Below are 24,997 nucleotides of genomic sequence, written 5' to 3' on the forward strand. Positions count from 1 at the left end.
GAATCCTTCGGGAGATGCTAGCGGGGTACAAATAAAGTAATAATAATAATAATAATAATAATGCCATCTCACGTTTTGCTCAGAATGGCAAAACTGTGTTGAGAAGTAAAATGGAATTGAAATTGAGGGTTGCTATTCTAGCCCCACATCGTCAAAGTAGAAGTACCCTTCTATTTTAGAATTCAGGATTTAACATATTCCCTGAATTCTTTCGCCCTTTTTGATCAAGATGTTACAATTATGACAACTCTGAAAAACACTGAAATAAATATATGATAAAATAATAATTCGATTTATGATTGGTCACTAGGTATAAGACTTGAAAACGCTTTTTGAAATTCTTGCACATACAATGTAATAAGCGACATACGCCTGTGTGTGTGCAAATTCTTCAGTCTTTTTGGTCTTAATTTATGAATAAAGCCCATGAGGAAGGCTATACAAATAGTTATTGGCCAAAACAAGTTGAGCTAACTTGAAAAGTAATATATTTTAAAACATCACACGACACACTTTACTTTTTCATAGCCACTTTAAATAAGAAAAATAGGCAACCCTTTTAAAAATATCTAAATGGAACAAAATATTTTATGAGAGACTAGCCGTCCCCTGCCACGCGTTGCAGTGGCCCACATGGGGGTTCTGTGTGGGAGGTTTGGTTCAGTTCTATTGTTGGTGGGGTTCAGAATGCTCTGTGATTGTAGGCGAACTATAAATCCCAGCAACTACAACTCCAAAATGTCAAGATTCTGTTTTCCCCAAATTCTACCAATGTTCACATTTGGGCATATTGAATCTTTGTGTAGAGTTTGATCCCGACCCATCATTGTTTGAGTTCACAGTGATCTCTGGGTGTAGGTGAACTACAACTCCAAAACCAAAGGACACTGCCCACCAAACTCTTCCAGTATTTTCTGTTGGTCATGAGAGTTCTGTGTACCAAGTTTGGTTCAATTTCATAGTTGGTGGGCTTCAGAATGCTCTTTGATTGCACGTGAGCTATAAATCCCAGCAACTACAACTCCCAAATGACAAAATCCATTTTTTGAGTGAAGGACATACATTGGGTTGTTAGGTGTATCATGTCCAAATTTGGTGCCAATTCGTGCAGTGGTTTTTGAGTTCTGTGAATAGCACAAACGAACATTACATTTTTATTTCTATAGATTGTAAAGTAAACTTTAATGAATCAGACAACTTATTCTAAAGATATTTAAACTGGCATTTGGTACTTTTTTTGTATTTTGATTCAATCTGAAAGCAGAATTCTAATGAGACCAAGTAGGTCTGGTTTTCTGCTATAGAATCCTATATCTTAAAACATCTATTTGTTATTTTCAAAGCAATAATAATGTGCCACCAACGAAATCAATGAGACAAGAAACACTTACTGTGGCCTTTCAATAGAGATCTGATCATACATTTTTAATGTTTACAACTAATGAGGTAATGGGAAGATCAGAGCCATGTGTTCACCATATGGCACACAGGAATAGCCAAGAAATTTGCCCTCATTTCCTGATCAACATTTGCACACCTTCCATTTTCCTCTCAGCAGTTTTGATACAGATTCACAAAATGAATTTATATTCATTATTCACCAGTAATCTGTCACCACTGGTGTTAGCAGGTGTACTGGCAATAAATCAATTCATTTTCTCTTTTTGATAACTAATTTAGGCAACCTCAAGGGGACAGGTATTTTAATATACTGTATAAAGAACTGCAAAAGCACAACAGGCCTTCCCGGCCACTATTTTGGTCCTCAACTGTTGCAAAGTTAGTCATTTCCTTGGGACTGAAAGCCTTAACTGGCCACAACAAAGGGAAGCAGCAAAAGCTCTTTACTAACTTGCATTACTTTTAAGTCTGTGATGCCATTGCCATCAGGTTGCAGGGGAGGCATTTGGCATTCAGAACCCCAAATAGGATGAAAGTCCATTGGTATTTCACGTCTTAACATTTACCAATAAAATGTAGCAATATTAGTGGCAACCATGCTAGTGTGTCCAACATGTGGCAATTAAATTGGTCTGATTTTCACATGATTTTCATAAGTCATAGGTCTCGGGACTCTAAATGCAATTTTTCACATCACCTGCTACTTGATCATTATGGTTTAGTTTCATTTTAATTGATGACTGGCAGGCATGTAGCCGGGGGGGGGGGGGGGGCTTGGGGGCTGAAGTCCCCCCCCCCCCTGAAATTCTCATGCATATGGGATATATTGAGTATGGTGATCAGATCATGATATGAATAAACATAACAATTTAAGTAATGCACCAGTAAGGCCTTTTCGTGAACCACCATGAGAATTTCAGAGGGGGCTAAATCCCCCCGAGCCCCCCCCCCCCCCGGCTACATGCCTGACCGCTGTTGTTCAATTTGGCAAGCCTGTTTCCTCAGTCTAAGTTTTCTTACAAATGTTTGGACCTTTGGATTGGATAGGAAACTCTGACTGCATTTCTATCATCCAACACTTTGATGGTGCTGGCACAGGGTTAGAATTCTGCATTATTATGTGGGCAGCTTGGAAACTCCTTTGTGGACTCTAATAACAACTTGGTCACATATTAATTGTGCCAGAGATTGTATGCTTTATATCAGGGGTCCTCAAACTACGGCCCGGGGGCCGAACACGGCCCTCCAAGGTCATTTACCGGCCCTCGCTCAGGGTCAACCTAAATCTGAAATGACTTGAAAGCACACAACAACAAAAACAACAATCCTATCTCATCAACCAAAAGCAGGGTCAACCTAAGTCTGAAACAACTTGAAAGCACACGACAACAACAACAATCCTATCTCATCAACCAAAAGCAGGCCCACACTTCCCAATGAAATACTGATAAGTTTATATTTATTAAAATTGTTCTTCATTTTAATTATTGTATTGTTTTAAAGTTTTGCTGCACTACAAATAAAATATGTGCACTGTGCATAGGAATTCATTCATTATGTTTTCAAATTATAATCCGGCCCTCCAACAGTTTGAGGGACTATGACCTGGCCCTCTGTTTAAAAAGTTTGTGGACCCCTGCTTTATGTGGTTAATTCACAGCATTTTGACATCCTGGTTTTTCTCAAAGGGTGTGTGGACAAATGCAATTTTTAAATAAAAGCTTCTGAAAGTTAGTTACTGTTGGCATGAAGCTTCAGCCTCCAAATTTTGATTGGTTTCCCGAGTCCTTGACACTGGCATTTGATACAGTGGAAGATGTTTATACTGCAAACACAGGGCAAATGGAATATATTGAAATCAATTTCATATTGTTAATCTCTGTGTGGTTGTCATGTTTTCCTAAAGCTCATATACTTTTTCATTTAATTTCCATCTAGATTTTATTATCTGGGATTTTTTATTCATAAAAATGGGCTTTGAAATAGCAGCCCAATGACAAAGCAAGAAATGCATGAGATGTGAGGCATGTTAAGCTGTGAATTCCTATCTAGAACTTGGTATAAAACTTCTTTGTCTTGTGGGGGTTTACTCTACAACAGTGTTTCTCAAACCATTCTACTCCAGGTGTTTTGAACTTCAGTTCCCACAGTTATTAACATCTGGTAAACTGACTGGGATTTCTGGGAACTGAAGTCCAAAATATCAGGAGGAGGACAGTTTGAGAAACACTGCTTTACAACCTTCTGGATGTCGCAAACTTTTCTTGCCATTGCTGCATCTGCTTTTGGAGGTTACCTTGCTGTCACAGCCATATATGAAATGAGCCTCTATTCAGGGAATGTAAATCTCACTTTTCTGTTTACTTTTCCAACTTACATGTTTCTCCAATAGTGATGACTGAACCCATGTTTTTGGTAATTACTACTTGGCAATAGTAAGTGGTTCAAATTTATGAACCAATTAAAAATTCTTGTTGTGTGTCTTCAAAAAAAGTCCAACTTATGGTGCCCCTAAATTGAACATAACAGGTTTTTCTTGGCAAGATTTGTACAAAGGGGGTTTGCCTTGGCCTTCCTCTGAAGTCAAAAGAATGTGACTTACCCAAGGTCATCCAGTGGGTGTCTATGGTTGAGCAAGAATTTAAACCTTCATCTCAACCATAGAAGCCAACCATAGAAGAGAAAACCCACAAAAAACATGGCTAACATACAAGGATATTTTGAAAAAACAAGACGGCAAACTGGTATTAAAAACGCAAGAAGAACTGAAAACACTGGATACAAACATTTCATGGTTCCAATTTGCACAGATCAGAGAACAATATCTAAAAATCGGTTTCATGGAAAAAGACTCTTTATGGGACAAAATCCTGACTTCAGACAACAAACTAATCACAAAAACTTATAAGAAAATATTGGAATGGTCTACAGAGACTGAATTGATTAAAGACTGCATGATTAAATGGGCAACGAACATAGGCCATCCAATTAACCTCAAAATTTGGGGAAAAATATGGAACAGAAAGATAAGATATATTTACGCATCAGACCTAAGAGACAATTGGATGAAGATGCTGTATAGGTGGTGCATCACACCACACAAACTGGCCAGATATTACAAAAATACAAGCGACCTTTGTTGGAAATGTGAAAAACAAACTGGATCATTTTTCCATATGTGATGGTCCTGTGGAATTACGAAATCCTTCTGGAGAGATATCCATGATACAATTGAAAAGATGCTCGAGGTTAAGATTGATCGAAAGCCAGAACTGATTTTATTGGGAATTACAGAGGAAGACCTGGAAATCAATAAAGAAAAACTTCTAATTTACTTAGTAACTGCAGCCAGAATCTGTTATGCGAGATACTGGAGAACCAAGGAGATTCCCACACAAGAACAATGGATTCTCAAGATAATAGATATTATGAATATGGATAGACTAACACAGATGTTGAAGACAAACCAAAACATGAAGATAATACAAACAGATTGGTCCCCGGTACGGAATTATTTAATTAAAAAAAACTATAAATGGATGATAAACACAAAATGTTAATTCTATATAATTAAAAAAATGAAAATGGAAACAAAATTAGATTAGATGCAAATGGGCTAGCCATACATCTGAAAAACTGATCCATGAGAGCCTGAACACCAAAGATGGAGACGACTGGAAGCCAACACCCTTCTTTTACCATCCCTCCATCCCCCCTTTTTATTCCTCCCCCTCCCCCTCCCCTCTCTATACTTACTCCCTTCCCCCACACCTCTTCCAACCCCACCACACCTCCCTTCAAACCTAGCCTTCCCCCTTTTTACTGTGTTTTTTTAATCCCTCACTGTTAAAAAATGCTTAATAAAAATATATTTTTTAAAAAAACCCTCATCTCCAGAGTTGTAGTTCAGTGTTCAAACCACTATACCATTCTGAATCCTGAGATATAAACTGGCTTACACATGTATGTAAGTACAAATAAATGTGGGGTGGAGGATGCTGCAAAGTGCAAAACTCATCATGGCTTCTGAACATTTTTCCCCCCAAGTAAACTGACTTTTGTAGCAGCCATAGCATGACAATCAAGCATCTTTCTGAGGAGGCACAACTCATACCTATTAGATGACTGGGTTAATAACAAAAGCTCAACTCAGCAAATAAAAAATATCTGTGGACTTGATTATATAGATTATATAGCCCTCTTGAAGGAATCTAGTTTAATTGATACTCACTCTTCAATGTCTCTAAAAGTAACTGAAGCTGGTAAGTTGGAAAAATTAAATTCATCATCAAGATCTAACAAATAGTCATTATTTTGCAGAATGTCACCAAAAAAATCTCTTTTTAGAAATATTTTAAATGGAATATTACAGAGCATCCCAGTGCCATATTATCCTCTTTTTTTGTGAACCAAACAGAAATTGTGAGCTAAGGACTCATCAGAAATTCTGCCAATTAATCAACAGGATACCACTTGGATGAAGAGTTGTACTCGCTGCTTTCTTCAAAGCATCCCATTCCATTTAGACAAGAGGGTGTTGTTTTAATCTGTGGTAGCAGTCCCATCAGTGCACTACAGAGACAGCCTAATCTACTTTTAATGAAGCTATTACCATAATATCGAGGTGCCACACTGTCAGCATTGGGCAGGTATCCAAGACTTGGGTTTGTGAAGGGAGAAAAATACCTGCCAGCCCAAGCTATGCATGCCCTTTCTGCATTCCTTTGTTCTTATCTTAAAGGGGAAGAAACTTAAACATTTATTTTAAACTAGCCATGCCCTGCCACGCGTTGCTGTGGCCCAGCCTGGTGATCTAGAAAATAATATATGTAATTTCTTTATGCTCATGGGTAAACAGTATTTCTATGGCTGGGTGGCTCTTTGTCAGGAGGGCTTTGATTACGTTTTCTTGTCCTGGTGAAGGGAGTTGCACTGGATGGCCTTAAGTATTTTCCGTTGATCATGGGGATTCTGTGTGGTGAGTTTGCCCCAATTCTGTCCTTGGTGGAGTTCAGAATACTCTTTGATTGTAGGTGAGCTATAAATCCCAGTAACTACAACTTCCAAATGCCAAGGTCTATTTTCCCCAAACTCCATTTGTGTTCATATTTCATATTTCATATTTGTGTTCATATATTTAATATGCATGCAGGGGCGGCTCAACCCATGTCTAAAATTAATGGCTACATGCTTAGCAAATATCGTTGGTTCTTTGTAGTACCAACCTGCATTCTTTTTAGATGTGTTAAACGATAATTTCAACCAGTTCCAGATAACCTGGTGCCATCAGGAAGGTGCCAAGGTATGAGAGACTGTATATATTAATGCTAATGGCACAAATTAATTACAGCCAGTAGTACTGCAGGCAGGGGCGGCTCAACCCATTATGCAAGTAAGCATTTGCAGTATAGTTGATTTTGCCCAGGGGTGCTCTTGAGGTGCTCTTGGGGGAAAATAGACCTTGACATATGCAAGTTGTAGTTACTGGGATGTATAGTTCACCTACAATCAAAGAACATTCTGAACTCCACCAATGATGGAATTGAACCAAATATGGCACACAGAACTCCCACGATGAACAGAAAATATATATCAGTGATTGGTTGGGGGGGGGGGGGTGCCAAAATACTGTTTGCTTACCATTGAAAATTACCTAGGGCCGCCTCTGTATGTGTGCCAAGTTTGGTCCAGATTCATCATTTTTTGAATCCACAGTACTCTCTGAATGTGGGTGAACTACAACTCCCAAACTCAAGGTCAATGCCCACCAAACCCTTCTAGTGTTTTCTGTTGATCATGGGAGTCCTTTGTGTCACCTTTGGTTCAATTCTATCATTGGTGGAGTTCAAAATGCTCTTTGATTGTAGGTTAAGTATAAATCCCAGCAACTACAACTCCCAAATGACAAAATCATTTTTGAGTGATGGTCACTCCTTGGGTTAGTAAGTGTCTTGTAGCCAAATGTCACAGCAATTCGTCCAGTGGCTTTTGAGTTATGTTAATCCCACAAATGGAAATTACATTTTTATTTATATAGATATGTACAGTGGATGGATTTTCCCCCACATAGCAAGCTCTCTTGGCACTTAATACTTACTTACTTCTTAGCCAGTACACAGACCTTAATGACCACTTCTCTATATCAGTTCTTGCTCTGCTACAGTTAGCAGTCAGCCAAAAGGGAACACGCATTGCTGTTTAACATCTGCTACCAGTGAGACAATGGAATAAAATGTAACAACACTGGTGCAATAAATTTTTATATCTTCCAGAATACCAGAAATACCTCAGCAATTACAGTAGATGACATTTCAGAGACGTAACACAGGATATAAGTGAAGGCATGTGGTGATCAGCATGCTAAGAGAATCTGGATAGTGCTGAGACATAAGGCTCACATCTTGGAGTTCAATGCGCACAACCATCAAACAGTGGGCTTAACATAAAAGTTACTAAAGACAGCAGGTGTTTGGGGGATCAGTGAGATACCCATGACATTAACAGCTATGTCCTTGACTTGAGGGGGAAGGGGTCAAGAGCTGTTGCTCTTGCTTTAATGCATTTGGGATTAGTATCTTGTGTCAATAAATCCTGACTACTAACATCAAATATTAAATGTTGCTTAAGATTGTACTTTTCTTTTGCTAAATGCAGCAAAATTCTTTTAGTGAAAAACCAATGAACATCATACAAACATGATCATTTGGAGGTTTGGAGATTTGAGACCTTTCAGACTGACTTTCCACAAAAGACAGATAAAATGAGGTAGTTCTGATTAGTTGGACTGCTGTAAACCTGTGGGGTCCCGCAAGGCTCTATTCTGTCTCCCATGCTTTTTAACATCTACATGAAACCGCTGGGAGAGGTCATCCGGAGTTTTGGAGTTGGGTGCCATCTCTACGCAGATGACACACAACTCTACTACTCCTTTCCACCAAACTCCAAGGAAGCCCCTCGAGTGCTGGACGAGTGCCTGACCACTGTGGCTGTCTGGATGAGGATGAACAAGCTGAAGATCAATCCCGACAAGACAGAGGTCCTCCTGGTCGATCGTAAACCGGATCGGGGTATAGGGTGGCAACCTGTGTTGGACGGGGTTACACTCCCCCTGAAGTCACAGGTCCGCAGTTTGGGTGTCCTCTTGGATTCATTACTTACACTTGAGGCTCAGGCGTCGGTGGTGGCTGGGAGGGTTTTTGCACAAGTAACACTCGTCCGCCAACTTTGACCATACCTCGTAAAGGCTGATCTTGCCGGAGTGGTCCATGCCTTGGTCACCTCTAGATTGGACTACTGTAATGCGCTCTACGTGGGGCTGCCCTTGAAGACGGCTTGGAAATTCCAACTGGTCCAACGGACGGCGGCCAGGTTGTTAACTGGTGCTCCTTACAGAGAGATGTCAACCCTCCTGTTCAAGGAGCTCCATTGGCTGCCGTTCATTTTCCGGTCCCAATTCAAGGTGCAGGTGCTTACCTACAAAGCCCTAAATGGGTTGGGACCCGCCTACCTGCATGACCGCATCTCTGTATATGAACCCACATGATCATTCCGTTCATCTGGAGAGGCCCTGCTCATGATCCCTCCTGTGTCGCAAGTGCGTTTTGTGGGGACGAGTCCTTCGGGAGATGTTAGTTAATAATAATAATAATAATAATAATAATAATAATAATAATAAACCACAATTAAATGCAAATAATAAATAAATAAATAAATAAATAAACAAACAAACAAACTTTCTTTATACTCCGCTACTATCTCCCCAACGGGGACTCGGGTTGACTTACATGGGGCCAGGTCCAACAGCACAATTACAATAAAATAAAATAAAACCAAAACACAAAACAACAGCATAATAAAATTCATAAACATAAAAGTATAGTAAGCAATCACAGTGACAATGAGCGGGCCATATGTAAAAGATAACATACATATTACAACAGAAGTTAACCTGGCATTGCAAAGGTAACCCCCCCCCCCTCCCCACCCAATACCCACTGATTCAGCCTCGTATTGTATTGCATCCATGAAAATAAAGTCTTGCAAAGCCAGACGTTGCACCTGTTAATTCATCTTCCATCAACACAGCCTTCAAAGGCCCAAGAGCTTCAACCAGGATGGATCAGAAGGGAGAGAGAAATCTCTGGGCTTCTGAGTGTTTTGATCTACAACTTTTACAGTCTCTTATTCTTGGTCATACTGACTGGGACTGATGAGAATTGTAACCAAAATAACTTCAAAGGCCAAAATTACCCACTTCTGAACTAGACAATCATTTGTAATCAGGAGCGGCTCAACTCATTACTCAAAGTAAGCATTTGCAGTATAGTTAATTTTGCCAAGGGGACGCTCTTGAGGTGCTCTTGGGGAAAATAGACCTTGACATATGTGAGTTGTAGTTACTGGGATGTATAGTTCACCTACAATCAAAGAGCATTCTGAACTCCACCAATGATGGAATTGAACCAAATATGGCACACAGAACTCCCACGACAAACAGGAAATATATATCAGTGATTGGTTGGGGGGGGGGGGCACCAAAATACTGTTTGCTTACCATTGAAAATTACCTAGGGCCACCTCTGATGGTGGGAATCACAATAAAAGATCCACAGTTCATTTCATAGCTTGGTGATACTGACATATACATTAGAGTCATCTTTCCCTTTCTAGAATTCATCATTAAATAAAGACTAGCAGTGGCAAAGGGTTTCTTTGAATGGCTGAACTCAATGGAAGAAATTACAAATTTTGGGCAGATTTACATTGCCATTTTTATTTTGTCCTAAACCAAAAACCCTGGAAACAGTTTCAAAACGTTGCTTAAGCAAATTCAGAATTGGTCAGTGACACTCCTCCCACAGATTTAATTTCTTCAAAACCCCATTGGAAAGCAGAATACAGTTTTGACACATTTGGGTTAGTAAGACATTTTTCTGTATTCTAATTCTAATTCCATAATGGGATTATTATTTTTCCCTGACATAACATCAGAACCATGCTTCAAACTGCATCACAAGGTTGATTAAACCATTGATTTCACACGCATATCATACTTTTGGGAATCCGGAGAGAATATGGCAAATGCAGTTGAAAATAAACTAAAACTGTGAAGGATGTGCAGTTTAAAGGATCCATGAAAATACACCACATTACACCACACTAAGTATATACAACAGCAGACATCTGTTCAATCCAGTATGAAAGCATCCCTTATTACAATACGATTACCGATGATGAAGTTTGACATTAATCTGACATATCTGCAAAAAAGTACCATCAAAACAACTGACGTTAAGGATAGCATTAACACAGTATGTCTTATTTCTAAACAAAGAAAAACAACAAAAGACAAGATGAAAATAGTTTGGAATTAACACAATAGAAGAAAGTGTTACCGCATTTAAATAAACCTTACTCATATAACCTGACAGCTATATGCCATGCAGCATAATACTCCTGAAATAAAATTCAGTAACCCAATTACTTTTTCTGAATTTGACAAATGCTGCATGGACAAAATACCACCGTGATCAGTTAGCAATGGTTAGTATCCAGAGCCGGCCCTAGGTAATTTTCAACGGTAAGCAAACAGTATTTTGGCGCCCCCCCCCCCCCCCCCAACCAATCACTGATATATATTTTCTGTCCGTCGTTGGAGTTCTGTGTGCCATATTTGGTTCAATACTATCATTGGTGGAGTTCAGAATGCTCTTTGATTGTAGATGAACTATATTTCCCAGTAACTACAACTCGCATATGTCAAGGTCTATTTTCTCCCAAGAGCGCCTGAAGAGCACCCCTAGGCAAAATCAGCTATACTGCGAATGCTTACTTTGTGTAATGGTTGAGCCACCCCTGTTAGCATCTGTAGTTCAGGTTTAAGACTAGGAATTAGTAAGGTATGCTCCCCATTGTGTATGGTGTGCTTCAGACCTTTGGCCATGCTAGTTTAGGTTGCAGATCAGTATCGGAAAACTTTCAGGAGTATGGGAAAGTGAGAAGGGTCATACTATGCCCTGTTTGATATAGAAGTACAAAAGCATTTCTTAAAAATGATTAGAAGCTTTGCAGGTTTCTGTAACCACCAGTGATGCTTGCTATAAGTGGCCTGGTAATTTTTATTATTTTATTTATTTATTATTCAAACTTACATGCTGCCACTTCCCTAGGGCTCGGAGAGGCTTACAAAACAAACTGGAATCTAACACAAATTAAAACAACAGATCAAAGGTCAAAAGCCTGTTGAAACAAATATGTCTTACAAGCCCTGCGGAAGGCTGATAAGTCCTGCAAAGCATGAATTCTGGTGGCAGAGTGTTCCAGAGCGATGGTGCCACTACTGTAAAGGCTCTGCGTCTAGTTGCTCTTAGACACAAGGTTTTAAAACTGGGAACTTCCAATAAATCTTGGTCCTCAGAATGGAGAGATCTCTGGGGTTGGTAGGGGGTGAGGCGGTCCCTTAGGTACATCAGCCTCAGACCATATAAGGCCTTAAAGGTGAGTACTATCACTTTGAAGGTGATCCGGTGCTCAATTGGCAACCAATGCAGCTGCAGTAAGATTGGGGTTATGTGGCATCTCATCGGAGCTCTAGCAAGAAGCTGAGCAGCTGCATTTTGTACCAACTTGAACTTCCAGATCACCAGTAGAAGAAGGCCAATGCAGAGGGCGTTACAGTAGTCCAGTCTTGAGATGACCGTGGCCGTAGCTAGGTCATCCCTGGACAGATAGGGGACCAGCCATCTAGCCTGCCGCAGCTGAAAAAAGGCGGTTCTGCTAACAGCGGAGACCTGAGCCTCCATCGTCAGCAGAGAGTCCAAAAAGACTCCCAGACTCTTTACCAATGATGCTCAGCTGATTCGAGGTTTTGGGCTTGAGTGTTACCAGTATGGTGATTATGAGTGTTACGGGCGTAGCGCCTCGCCATCCAGGGATAGCTGGATATCCCCACTGCCCAGTCAACCCAGTGATAGGATCTCCGTCTTTGCCGGGTTAACCCTCAACCTGCTGGCACGCAGCCATCCAGTAACGACCTCGAGGCATTGATGAAATTATCGGGTACAGAGTCTGACTGATCTTCCATCTTCAACATAAGCTGAGTGTCATCACCATACTGGTAACACTCAAGCCCAAAACCTCGAATCAGCTGAGCAAGTGGTCGCATATAGATGTTAAATAAGAGGGGAGAGAATGGCCCCCTGAGGAGCCTCCAAAGGTAGAGGGGACCTCTCAGAGACGAGGCCTTCCCTCTCCACTCGCTGTCCACGGTTGTGAAGAAAGGAGGACAGACAATTTTATGTTATAATTTTTGGACTTCAGCCATGGAGTCTGATGGCCCCCATCACACTCCAGCAAAATACTTCTGGGGCAGCTCCAGGGCTAGAGTGCTGCTTCCACCAAAACAACGGTGACAGCAGACAATTGCAGGCTCCCCGTCTTTCCATAAGGAAAGATGGATCGAGCTACTGAAAAAGGGCTTCCCTCCATGTGATGAGGAAGGGGGGAAGCTGCAACAGAATGGAGTGTGGGGAGGCGGGTCCCCATGTCCCCTGCACGGCTGCTGGCAGGACAAAGAAATCCTTCGGTGGCACATGTGACAAGGTCAGATGTTGGGGGTACCAACTAGATACACCTCTTTTCTATTAAACGTATTCTTCAACTCAGCAAAGTGAGATTTGATGAAAGATTGATTTCTCCTATTAAAAGCTTTTGTTGTTGTTGTTCATTTGTTCAGTAATTTCAGACTCTTTGTGACCTCATGGACCAGCCCATGCCAGAGCTCCCTGTCAGCCGTCATCACCCCCAGCTCCTTTAAGATCAATCCAGTCACTTCAAGGATGCCATCCATCCATCTTTCCCTTGGTTTGCCCCTCTTCCTTTTTCCTTCCATTTTCCCCAGCATCATTGTCTTCTCTAAGCTTTCCTGTCTTCTCATGATGTGGCCAAAGTACTTCATCTTGGCCTCTACTATTCTTCCCTCCAATGAGCAGTCGGGCTTTATTTCCTGAAGTATGGACTGGTTGGATTTTCTTGCTGTCCAAGGCACTCTCAGAACTTTCCTCCAACACCACAGTTCAAAAACATTGATCTTCCTTCGCTCAGCCTTCCCTATGGTCCAGCTCTCACATCCGTAGATGACTATGGGGAAAACCATTGCTTTAACTATGCGATCTTCATTGCCAGTTAAAAGTTAACCTTGATCAAATGATGAGTTCAATACTTGTCAATACTCAGCAAAATAGATTATCTGAAATTATCCCTAGATAGTTTCCCCCTTGGCCCAAGAACCTATTGAGACTTTAGACTGGCATAACTCCAATTATACAAGAGATAGCATCCTGGATTGATTTCTGCAAGGATTTTTACTGTTTTTTTTCCTGAGTGCATCTTCTCCACCAGTGTCTCAAACTGTGAAGAAGTTTGTGCTTCCACTTAGGCAGAAAAAACAAGATACAAAGATACAGAACGGGGGACGCCTGGCTTGAGAGCAGTACGTGTGAAAAAGATCTTGGAGTCCTCGTGGACAACAAGTTAAACATGAGCCAACAATGTGATTGGCGGCAAAAAAAAAGCCAATGTGATTTTGGCCTGCATCAATAGGAGCATAGTGTCTAGATCTAGGGAAGTCATGCTACCCCTCTATTCTGCTTTGGTTAGACCACACCTGGAATATTGTGTCCAATTCTGGGCACCACAATTCAAGAGAGATATTGACAAGCTGGAATGTGTCCAGAGGAGGGCGACTAAAATGATCAAGGGTCTGGAGAACAAGCCCTATGAGGAGCGGCTTAAAAAGCTGGGCATGTTTAGCCTGAAAAAGAGAAGGCTGAGAGGAGATATAGCCATGTATAAATATGTGAGAAGAAGCCACAGGGAGGAGGGAGCATGCTTGTTTTCTGCTTCCCTGGAGACTAGGACGTGGAACAATGGCTTCAAACTACAGGAGAGGAGATTCCATCTGAACATGAGGAAGAACTTCCTGACTGTGAGAGCCGTTCAGCAGTGGAACTCTCTGGCCCGGAGTGTGGTGGAGGCTGGATGGCCATCTGTCAGGGGTGATTTGAATGCAATATTCCTGCTTCTTGGCATGGGGTTGGATGGGATGGCCCATGAGGTCTCTTCTAACTCTTTGATTCTATGTTTCTATGATTCCCTACTTCCCAATAACTGGCACAACAGTGCAGTCCAAGGAAATTGCACAGGTGGATACTTACACTGTGCAAATATTGAATAGTGCCTTGACCTGGGTATCTAGGGAGGTGAACTAGAAAAGCACATAATCATCTAAAATATTCACCAAAATTGGCAATAACCTTGTGACATGAATTGGTCCAAGGAATTAAACTCCCTATTACCCCAGTGATAATTGGACAGGAGAAAACATTTTGGACAGGAGAAAACTAAATCCTCCCCTGCCCTCCCCATTCGAACATTTAAGCCTTTGAGAATCCCTAATCCTCATAACACAGTCATATACCTAGTGATATAAAAATATTGCTACTTAATCTTGTTAATGTCTTTAGGGACACTTCATTGACCTTCACAGAACTACTACGCCAAGTTGTAAATGACTTCCACCATGAATACAAATTCTGGTATCCTCAATATCCAGCTGAAAACATGAGAGACATATAACATGAGTCTTTGACTTGCAAGGACGTCAAATTATCCAGTAGGTGATAATGAACTTTTAGAAACTGAAATCTGTAATTAAGTGCTTACTAAACAATATGTGTACTGTCCTAGAAGGTCAATGCTTACATAATGGCATCTGGATTCTTAACTTAGGGATAATACATCTTGCCCTGTCATCAGACATTGAATTAACAACATATAGTCCAGAATACAGAGAAACACCACACGCAACAAAATGATCACATTGAAATAATTTTACATTATTTTATTTCATGATTGGGTTGTTGTAGGTTTTTTTCGGGCTGTATGGCCATGGTCTAGAGGCATTCTCTCCTGACGTTTCGCCTGCATCTATGGCAAGCATCCTCAGAGGTAGTGAGGTCTGTTGGAACTAGGAAAAAGGGGTTTATATATCTGTGAAATGACCAGGGTGAGACAAAGGGCTCTTGTCTGCTGGAGCTAGGTGCAGGCATGTAGCCGGGGGGGGGGGGGGCTCGGGGGGCTTCAGCCCCCCCCCCCCCGAAATTTTCATGGTGGTTCGCGAAAAGGCCTTATTGGTGCATTATTTAAACTTATGTTTATTCATATCATGATCTGATCACCATACTCAATATATCCCATATGCATGGGGGTATTGGGGTAATGATACAAAAGGTTTGCTAGGCTAGACCCTCTTTCACTCAGACTCAGCCCCCCCGAAACTCAGCCCCCCCCGAAACCCCCCCTGAAAAAAATTTAGCCCCCCCCCCCCCCCGAAACGAAATCCTGGCTACGGGCCTGGCTAGGTGTGAATGTTTCAACTGACCACCTTGATTAGCATACAATGGGCTGACTGTGCCTGGAGCAAACTTTTGTTGAGAGGTAATTAGATGTCCTTGTTTGTTTCCTCTCTGTTGTTGTGCTGTTGTAATTTTAGTTTTTTTAATACTGATAGCCAGATTTTGTTCATTTTCATGGTTTCTTCCTTTCTGTTGAAATTGTCCACATGCTTGTGTGTTTCAATGGCTTCTCTATGTAGTCTGACATGGTGGTTGTGAGAGTGGTCCAGCATTTCTGTGTTCTCAATTGCAACAGCACAACAACAGAGAGGAAGCAGGCAGGGACATCTAATTACCTCTCAACAAAAGTTTGCTCCAGGCACAGTCAGCCCATTGTATGCTAATCAAGGTGGTCAGTTGAAACATTCACACCTAGCTCCAGCAGACAAGAGCCCTTTGTCTCACCCTGGTCATTCCACAGATATATAAAGCCTTTTTCCTAGTTCCAACAGACCTCAATACCTCTGAGGATGCTTGCCATAGATGCAGGCGAAATGTCAGGAGAGAATGCCTCTAGACCATGGCCAAAAACCTACAACAACCCAGTGATTCCAGCTATGAAAGCCTTCGACAATACATATTTCATGATTCTTCGCTGAAAAGTGTAGCAGAAAATAGTTTTCATGACCTGAAATTACAGGTTTAGGCAGAATTGTAACTTTGTTTACCTTAGGTGTGAACAAGGATTTTCCCCTTATATAGCAGCAAGTACTGGTATTTTAAAACAAGGCTTTCCTGTCTAACATTTTCTTTGAAGATGAATGTGTTCAACAGCTATCAGTAGTTCAAATATAGCAGTAATTCAAAAGGTTAGAGGTTAAAATTAAATCACCTGAAATTGTGTTCTGTTTCCATTATATCTTAACATACTCATTGGAATGGCACTGTAAGCTATGAATTAAGTTCATACTGAAAATGCAGAAAAATGGATGTTGCAGAACATAAATTGGCATGCTTCCCTGACCTCACACTCCCTCTATTGACATCTGGGGAGGAAGAAAGAGACAGGCTGAGATTGAGATTTCATCCTGTTTCACTAGAGGAAAAGCAAGACCAGGGAACTGGGAAGTGCATAGCAACGAGTTTATGGTTTGAAAGAAATATCACACTGAAAAACAAAACTAAGAGCAGTTTAAGCATGACTTAAACAGACAGATTCATTCAATTCTCAATTCAATACCAGGCTACCAAATTTACACTTCCCTTACCAATGAAGGAATTAAATTGCATCTATTCTGGGGTATTTTATGCTTCTGAAAACTCACACCACTTCAATAAATTTGTTAGAATATACCTATGAATACAAAACATTTATACAATCTGAAGAGAAACTAAAATGTATATGCATAGTAAGGTTAGATTGTAGAAAAGCATGCCTATTGGTAAAACCTATATATGACTTACATTAGGGATAAATTAGGGACAAATCTGTACATTAAGAATATATATCTATATAAATAAAAATGTAATGTTCGTTTGTGGTATTCACAGAACTCAAAAACCACTGGGGGAATTGACACCAAATTTGGACACAAGACACCTAACAACCCAATGTATGTCCTTCACTCAAAAAAAATGTAATGGGTACAGATTAAAAAGTGCTGAGTATGCTGAGTGAGATATAAGGATTTTTGGATATGTGCAATGTGCAGACAATCTTAATCTCTAATAAAGTGCTTTGGGACGTGTTGCTGGGGTTTCCTATTCTGGAAAGGCACACTGGAATAGCCAGGTCTTCAAGCTCTTCTTAAAGACTTCCAACGTAGCAGCTTGTCTGATATAATTGGGGAGGGAGTTCCAGAGTCGGGGAGCTACCACAGAGAAGGCCCTGTCCCTCGTCCCCACTAGCCTCGCTTGCGACGCAGGTGGGATCATGAGCAGGGCCTCTCCGGATGAACGAAGAGAGCATGTGGGTTCATAGATGCGGTCACGCAGGTAGGCAGGTCCCAAACTGTTTAGGGCTTTGTAGGTAAGCACCTGCACCTTGAATTGGGACCAGAAAATGAATGGCAGCCAGTGGAGCTCCTTGAACAGGAGGGTTGACCTCTCTCTGTAAGGAGCACCAGTTAACATCCTGGCCACCACCCGTTGGACCAGCTGAAATTTCCGAGCCATTTTCAAGGGCAGCCCCACGTAGAGCGCATTACAGTAGTCCAATCTAGAGGTGACTAAGGCATGGACCACCCCGGCCAGATCAGCCTTTATGAGATATGGTCGCAGTTGGCGCACGAGTCTCAGTTGTGCAAAAGCCCTCCCGGACACCGCAGACGCCTGAGCCTCAAGCGTAAGAGATGACTCCAAGAGGGCTCCCAAACTGCGGGCCTGTGACTTCAGGGAGAGTGTAACCCCGTCCAGCCCAGGTTGCCACCCTATATCCCAATCCGGCTTTCGATCGACCAGAAGGACCTCTGTCTTGTCGGGATTGATCTTCAGCTTGTTCCTCCTCATCCAGACAGCCACAGCGGCCAGGCACTCGTCCAGCACTCAAGGGGCTTCCTTGGAATTAGGTGGAAAAGAGTAATAGAGTTGTGTGTCATCTGCGTAGAGATGGCACCTAACTCCAAAACTCCGGATGACCTCTCCCAGCGGTTTCATGTAGATGTTAAAAAGCATGGGAGACAGAATAGAGCCTTGTGGGACCCCACAGGTCAACGGCCAAGGGTCCGAGCAGGCATCTCCCATGTCTAATCTTGTATATGTTATATTAAAAAAACAAGTATTAAATGGTTTTATCATTGAACTGTTTTAAGAATTGTGCTGTGAATTTTTATTGTTTTGGAATCTACTTGGGTTCCCACTCTGGGATAAAACTGACATACACATGCAATAAAATAAAATTATATTCCTCAATAACACACACACACACACACACACAAAACCTCTCCCACCCTGAAATTCCTAAATTCAGAGAGAAATAATTAGGGATTCAAAGGATTTTAAACCACATCTAATATAATAGTTAACAGGCTCAACTGTAATGCTATTATGCTTAATGAGTAAACACAGATCTCCCTGGGAAAAACTAAAGAGGGACGGGGGAAAGGGGGGAGTGTCTCCTCTGCTTAATGTGATTCTTGACATCCCTTCTTATTTAAAACCACACACATGACTTGGTATCTAAGTTGCTAGTCTCATTTAGGGTAGACCCGCTGAATCAGTTGATGAATTGCAAACCAACATTTATATGCATCTCACACAATGAATGGCTATTCTCTAGATGAGCATAGTAAGTGAATATTGTTTCAGGTTTCCTAGCTTTTTAAGGAAAATCATTGGGGACAATTGGCAGGGGAAGAGTTAGGCACCACCACCCAGAAATCTTTCCCTGCAAATGCCCCACATAACAAGTCCAGCCATCACCCACCAGGAATACCTTTATCACAACTTTGCTGTGCCCAATGAACTCAAGAGCATGTGAAAATACAATCTATATAAATAAAAAATGTAATATTCGTTTGTGGTATTCACATAACTCAAAAACCACTGGATGAATTGACACCAAATTTGGACTCGATACACCTAAAAACCCAATGTATGTCCTTCACTCATTTTTTTTTATTTTGTCATTTGGGAGTTGTAGTTGCTGGGATTTATAGTTCACCTACAATCAAAGAGCATTCTGAACTCCCCCAATGATGGAATTGAACCAAAGGTGACACACAGGACTCCCATGACAAAAAGAAATCACTAGAAGGGTTTGGTGGGCATTGACATTGAGTTTGGGAGCTGTAGTACACCTACACCCAGAGAGCACTGTGGAATCAAACAATGATGGACCAATGATGGTTGGACTGGATGGCCCATGAGGTCTCTTCCAACTATTTGATTCTATGATTCTATGATCTGGACCAAACTTGGCACGAATACTCCATATGACCAACTAGGAACACAGATGGAACCTGGGGGAAATACATCTTGACATTTGGGAGTTGTAGTTACTGGGGTTTATAGTTCACCTACAATCCTGTCTCCTATGCTGCACGGCATCTATTTGAAACGCTTTCAGTTAAGAATTGCTTTCTGAACCACACAGTTGAGAAGAGCATTCTGAACCACACAAATGATAGAATTGGAGCAAACTTCCCACACAGAACCGCTATGATCAATAGAAAATACTTAAGGCCATCCAGTCCAACTCCCTTCACCAGGGCAAGAAAACGTAATCAAAGCCCTCCTGACAAAAGCCATCCAGCCATAGATATAGTTATATATGATTCACACACACACAGGTATAGTATATTATATTTGAAAGGGACCCCTAAAAAAGGACAATAATATGTTCCATGTTCCAGAGTAGGCAAACCAGACAATCTCCACATCAACACTGACAAAGAAACAGTAAGAAATACTGTTTACCCACAAGCATAAAGAAATTACAAATATTAGAAACCATCACTTTCTCATTAGTTTATTTTCCAGATCACCAAACTGGGCACAGCAATGCATGGCAGGGGACCGCTATAATAAGGGTTAAGAAAGAAATAATAGAATTGGAAAAATAGCAGGGATACAACTGGTGAAAAGGGAGCAGATTCCTAGATTAAGTGGTTAAAATGTGAGCCGAAAAACAAACATCTTTCTCCTGCCTGACACTTTCTCCTGCCTGTAATTATGCCTTCTCTACAATATATACTTCTTGACCTCTTTCTTATTTAAAACCACACATATGTCATTTCCCCCAAATGAAACTCTGAATGCCTATTTGCTGCTTTTCAATGAGAACGGATTAGATTTCAAATCTCCCCACTCAGTTAGGAAAGGCATTTCGATCAGCTGGAAACAGTTTCCAATCCATCTTGCCAACATTTGACCTATGCTTGTTTCCTTTAGAAGGTGAAACCCAGTATGCATCAGGCATGGATAAGCAATTCTCAACTGAAAGCGTTTCAAATAGATGCCGTGCAGCATAGGAGACAGGAGCAAGCAAATGTAAAGCAAGGTGTGCATTTATTCAGCTTTATAGGAAAGATGCATAACAATATTTCCATCCAGCTGATTTTCTTTGATAGATGAGTGAGGCAAACGTGGGATATTTATTGCCTGATACAGAACTGACTTGGTTTAAATTGGGTCTCTAGGAAGGATGTAATTTGAGGTCTGTCTCAGTGCTGTCACGAAGAATAAATATATAGGGCACAATCCAAAGGCAGGTGATTTTAAGCTCAGTGCAAGAGTTAAACACATTTAACCCTTGTTGTCTTTCATATAGTGAAAAACAAGTTGCTTCAGAGGATAATCGGTATGGGATAAAAATGTTTAATTTTGGCCAAATTCTGTTCAGAATTGGATTCTACTTTTTCTCCTAACCTCTACTGTTAAGTTCCCTCTTGTCTTTTCCAGTACGTTCTCTGTTCTGGCTCAGACCAACACTGTAAATTAGAGGAGCGTTACAACTTTATTACAGCTCTTTATCTATGAAGCCTGCTGTGAAAAATACTGAGTTGGATCTCACAATGCTAGTCAATTTTGCTCACAGTAAGAGTCACAAGGTAGAGAGCTTCAGGTGGCCAACCCAGTATTACTAAATATTTAGTTTGCTATGCTGGCAGCTGGCCGATGTCATTATCTGAATGGGGATGTCCAAAAAATTCTGATAATCAGATTCCGATAACAGTCTTTCCAACTCAGTTCTTGTGGGTTTTTTCGGGCTATATGGCCATGTTCTAGAGGCATTTCTCCTGACGTTTCGCCTGCATCTATGGCAAGCATCCTCAGAGGTGAGGTCTTTCCCAACTGTATTGTCGAAGGTTTTTCATGGCCGGAATCACTGGGTTGTTGTAGGTTTTTTCGGGCTGTATGGCCATGGTCTAGAGGCATTCTCTCCTGACGTTTCGCCTGCATCTATGGCAAGCATCCTCAGAGGTAGTGAGGTGAGGATGCTTGCCATAGATGCAGGCGAAACTTCAGGAGAGAATGCCTCTAGACCATGGCCATACAGCCTGAAAAAACCTACAACAACCCAGTCTTTCCAACTGTTCTAGAGTCAATAAGGAATACTTAGAAAATATCACCAATTGTCAAGGAAACAAGGAAAGAATAAGATTAATTTCCAACAAAAAAATTCTTATGGGATGATTAAAAAAAATCTGTTTTTTGAAAATTCAATGAGAGAGTTGGAATGGATGTTCTAAAGTCATTGAACAATGCATTCTTTCAAAATAAGCAGGTGTGAACTCACATAGGGCAAAAAAACTGTCTTTACTTCTCAACTCTTTCAAACACCGCTTGTCCTTGTTTGTTATCTGCCTTCAAATCAACTCTGACTTTCAGTGACTATACCTTAGGGTTTTCACGGGAATATGTGTTCAGAGGAGAGTTTTGCCTTTCTTGCCCAAGGTCACCCAGTTTCATCTTTGCGCAGGGATTTGGACCCTGTTCTCCAGACTCACAGTCCAGCTCTCAAACCAGTACACTATACTGGCTCTCTGCTTCATTTATAGATCAGTACAAATATGAGTCTAGGGGGATCAGGAAGGATGTGCTAGATTCAAAGTTTAGTTAATAATGGTTTAGGATAATTTACTTGCTAACTTTCATCAAGTGGAGAAAAATGTGTGCACATAGTTGTACTGGCAGTGCACTGCATGGCAGTTTTACCCCACATGGGAATGATTAATCTGTACAAACCACTACACCATATTGGCTGTCAATGCAACTCAATCAAACATTTACAAATAATTGTAATACAATCTTCAATGTAAATATAATACACATGGAGTATTGTTCCACTTACCTCAACCCTTAAAAATATCAAAATTTCTGTGGAAATGATATTCTTCACAACTTCATATACCCCCTTTATGAAATAAATTAAGAGTTTGGAAAGGCCATAGATCAGTAGTTCTCAACCTGTGGTCTCCAGATGTTTTGACCTCCAACTAGCTGGGATTTCTGGGAGTTGTAGGCCAAAACACTTGGGGACCCACAGGTTGAGAACCACTGCCATAGATGATAGTTATTGATTGTTTGAAGACCACTGTTTTGTCAATTACAAAATAGTGGTCTGAAATAGCTTCTTTTATGCACATATTTCTGAACAGAGCACATGCATAAAGACTAGACCAGTAATTTTAATGAGACCAACAGTAGCCACTTAGATTACTCCCATCCAATTACGAGGGGTATTTTTAAATAAGGTCCATTGGAACATAAGTACACAATGAAAGTTTATTTCAAAAAATAAATTTATTTTCAGAAAGTACATACTTCACTCTATTTTTCAACATAGTTGCCAAGTTTGTTCAAACACTTATCATACCTCTGAACCAATTTTAAAATACCCTCTTCATAAAAACTTGCTGCCTGCTCCGATAACCAAGAGTTCACTGTAATCAAAGAAGGGCAACCGGAGCGGTCCTCATCGTGGACGTTGTCACGGCCATCTTTGAATTATCGTACCCACTTACGCACTTTGCTTTCACTCATAACAGTATCACCGTACACTTCACAAATCTGTCGATGAATTTCTGCAGCAGGCAGGTTCCTTGCTGACAAAAACCGTATCACTGAGCGAACCTCACATGCGGAGGGTGAGTTGATAGTCTTAAACATTTTTAAAGCACAGAACAGAACCGTACAGGTTAGCTACAGAGCGGAAACTGAGCACAGTTGTTCCTGAGGCATGCCGGTACATGACACACGCGCTCGTTGCAGTATACGCGCGAACTACTAGTGTCTACAACAAAACGGACCTTACTTAAAAATTACCCCTCGTATGTACGTTCAATAGGACAACTTGGAGTGACTCAGTGAATCAGAGGAAGACAAAGAGTAATGTGATGGAAATTTGTAAGGGGGGGGGGATACTTTTTGATACTGCCAGAAACCTTTCTAAAATAGGGTGAGTTGATTTATCCAGGCTCCAGTTGAAACCAGGAATGTAGATCATATATCAGGTTTTGAGATGCTTCCAAATACTCTGTTTGTGGATAATGGCCCATGGGGAATCCTTAGCTAAAGTAATTTATGCATGCATGTTTTACATATGTCTCACCTTTTAAAATCTGGAGTACATTATACAGATGCCATGCAAGCTATAGGAGAAACCATCTTCCTTTCTCACAGAATCCCAGTATCAAATGAGAGGCATAGCTATTAAAATAAAGCCCTTCCTGTGGAGTCGGGTATGTGGGTAACATTTCAAGGATGTCTAGATTATTATCAGCAGACAGAAGAAAATATGTTTTCATGAAGCACAATGTCTTTAGGACCAGAATAAATGTGGACCTGTTTTGGTCCCTTTACTGAGATGAAAATGTGCTCTGTGGTGTTATGGCCACAGAAAAAAAATGCCAAGTGAACATCTTAATTTATGTACTCCCAAAGTACAATACTGCATAAACGTGGCAGGTCTTCACTTTCATCCATCAAATGGGTATATTTGTTTTTATTTTGTAGAACAATATGCTTGAATATTGGCAGTAGAGTTGCCAGATTGAAAACTGAAATGATCCCCATACATTTAATGACTGTGAAGACGAGGGACTTTCAAGCAATGCAACTAGATAACCATTAAAATTACAGGAGCCATATCTGCATTTTTCTCTGGCAACCCTAGCTGAAAGACATATACTTTATACACAGCTAAAACAGACAAGGGCAAAATGCACACGATATTCAGTGCAGCCGAGGAGAATACAGAAATTTCTATTATGTAAATTCACCCCCCAAAAAATCTAGCAACTTCTTTGTTTTCAAATCAAGGTCTTCTGCGGCTGGATCTATACTGCCATATAAAACATTTTGAAACTGCGTTATATGGTTATAGTAAACTTATATAATGCAGTCCAGTGAAGCTAAACTGCATTATGTGGGTCTATACTAGGCTTGGTTGATAAAAAAAAAGGTTCAAAACTCGTTCCGAATGTTGGGGGCGCTGGTGGTTCGATGCTAAAGTCAATTCTGATTTTCACAGAAAAAAAATGTTCAAAACTTCCGAGACTTCCGAATCCTTTCATTAATGGTTTGAAAGTGTTATTTCCTATTTAATTGGGTGGTCTTTATTTTGAAAGTAGTTGTTTTACTCCAGAAGCAGGGAAAAGCAAGCACAGAAAATTCTTTTTTTTCTCTGTTTTAAAACTAGCTTCTCTGGCTTTAAAATTGGCTTCTCTGGCTTGAGCCAAGGTCAGGGACCAGAAGTGGGG

The 24,997-nt window shown here is 40.8% G+C and overlaps 1 protein-coding gene across 1 annotated transcript in view; it reads right to left on the reverse strand.

Moving 5' to 3' along the window:
• The window catches only part of MACROD2 (mono-ADP ribosylhydrolase 2), a 1,709,805-nt gene that overhangs the window by 1,028,265 nt on the left and 656,543 nt on the right, over window positions 1-24,997 (reverse strand). The gene's annotated exons all lie outside the window — the stretch shown is intronic.

This window comes from Anolis sagrei, chromosome 1 (assembly GCF_037176765.1).
Source record: "Anolis sagrei isolate rAnoSag1 chromosome 1, rAnoSag1.mat, whole genome shotgun sequence".
In the NCBI taxonomy this organism is placed as follows: Eukaryota; Metazoa; Chordata; class Lepidosauria; order Squamata; family Dactyloidae; genus Anolis; species Anolis sagrei.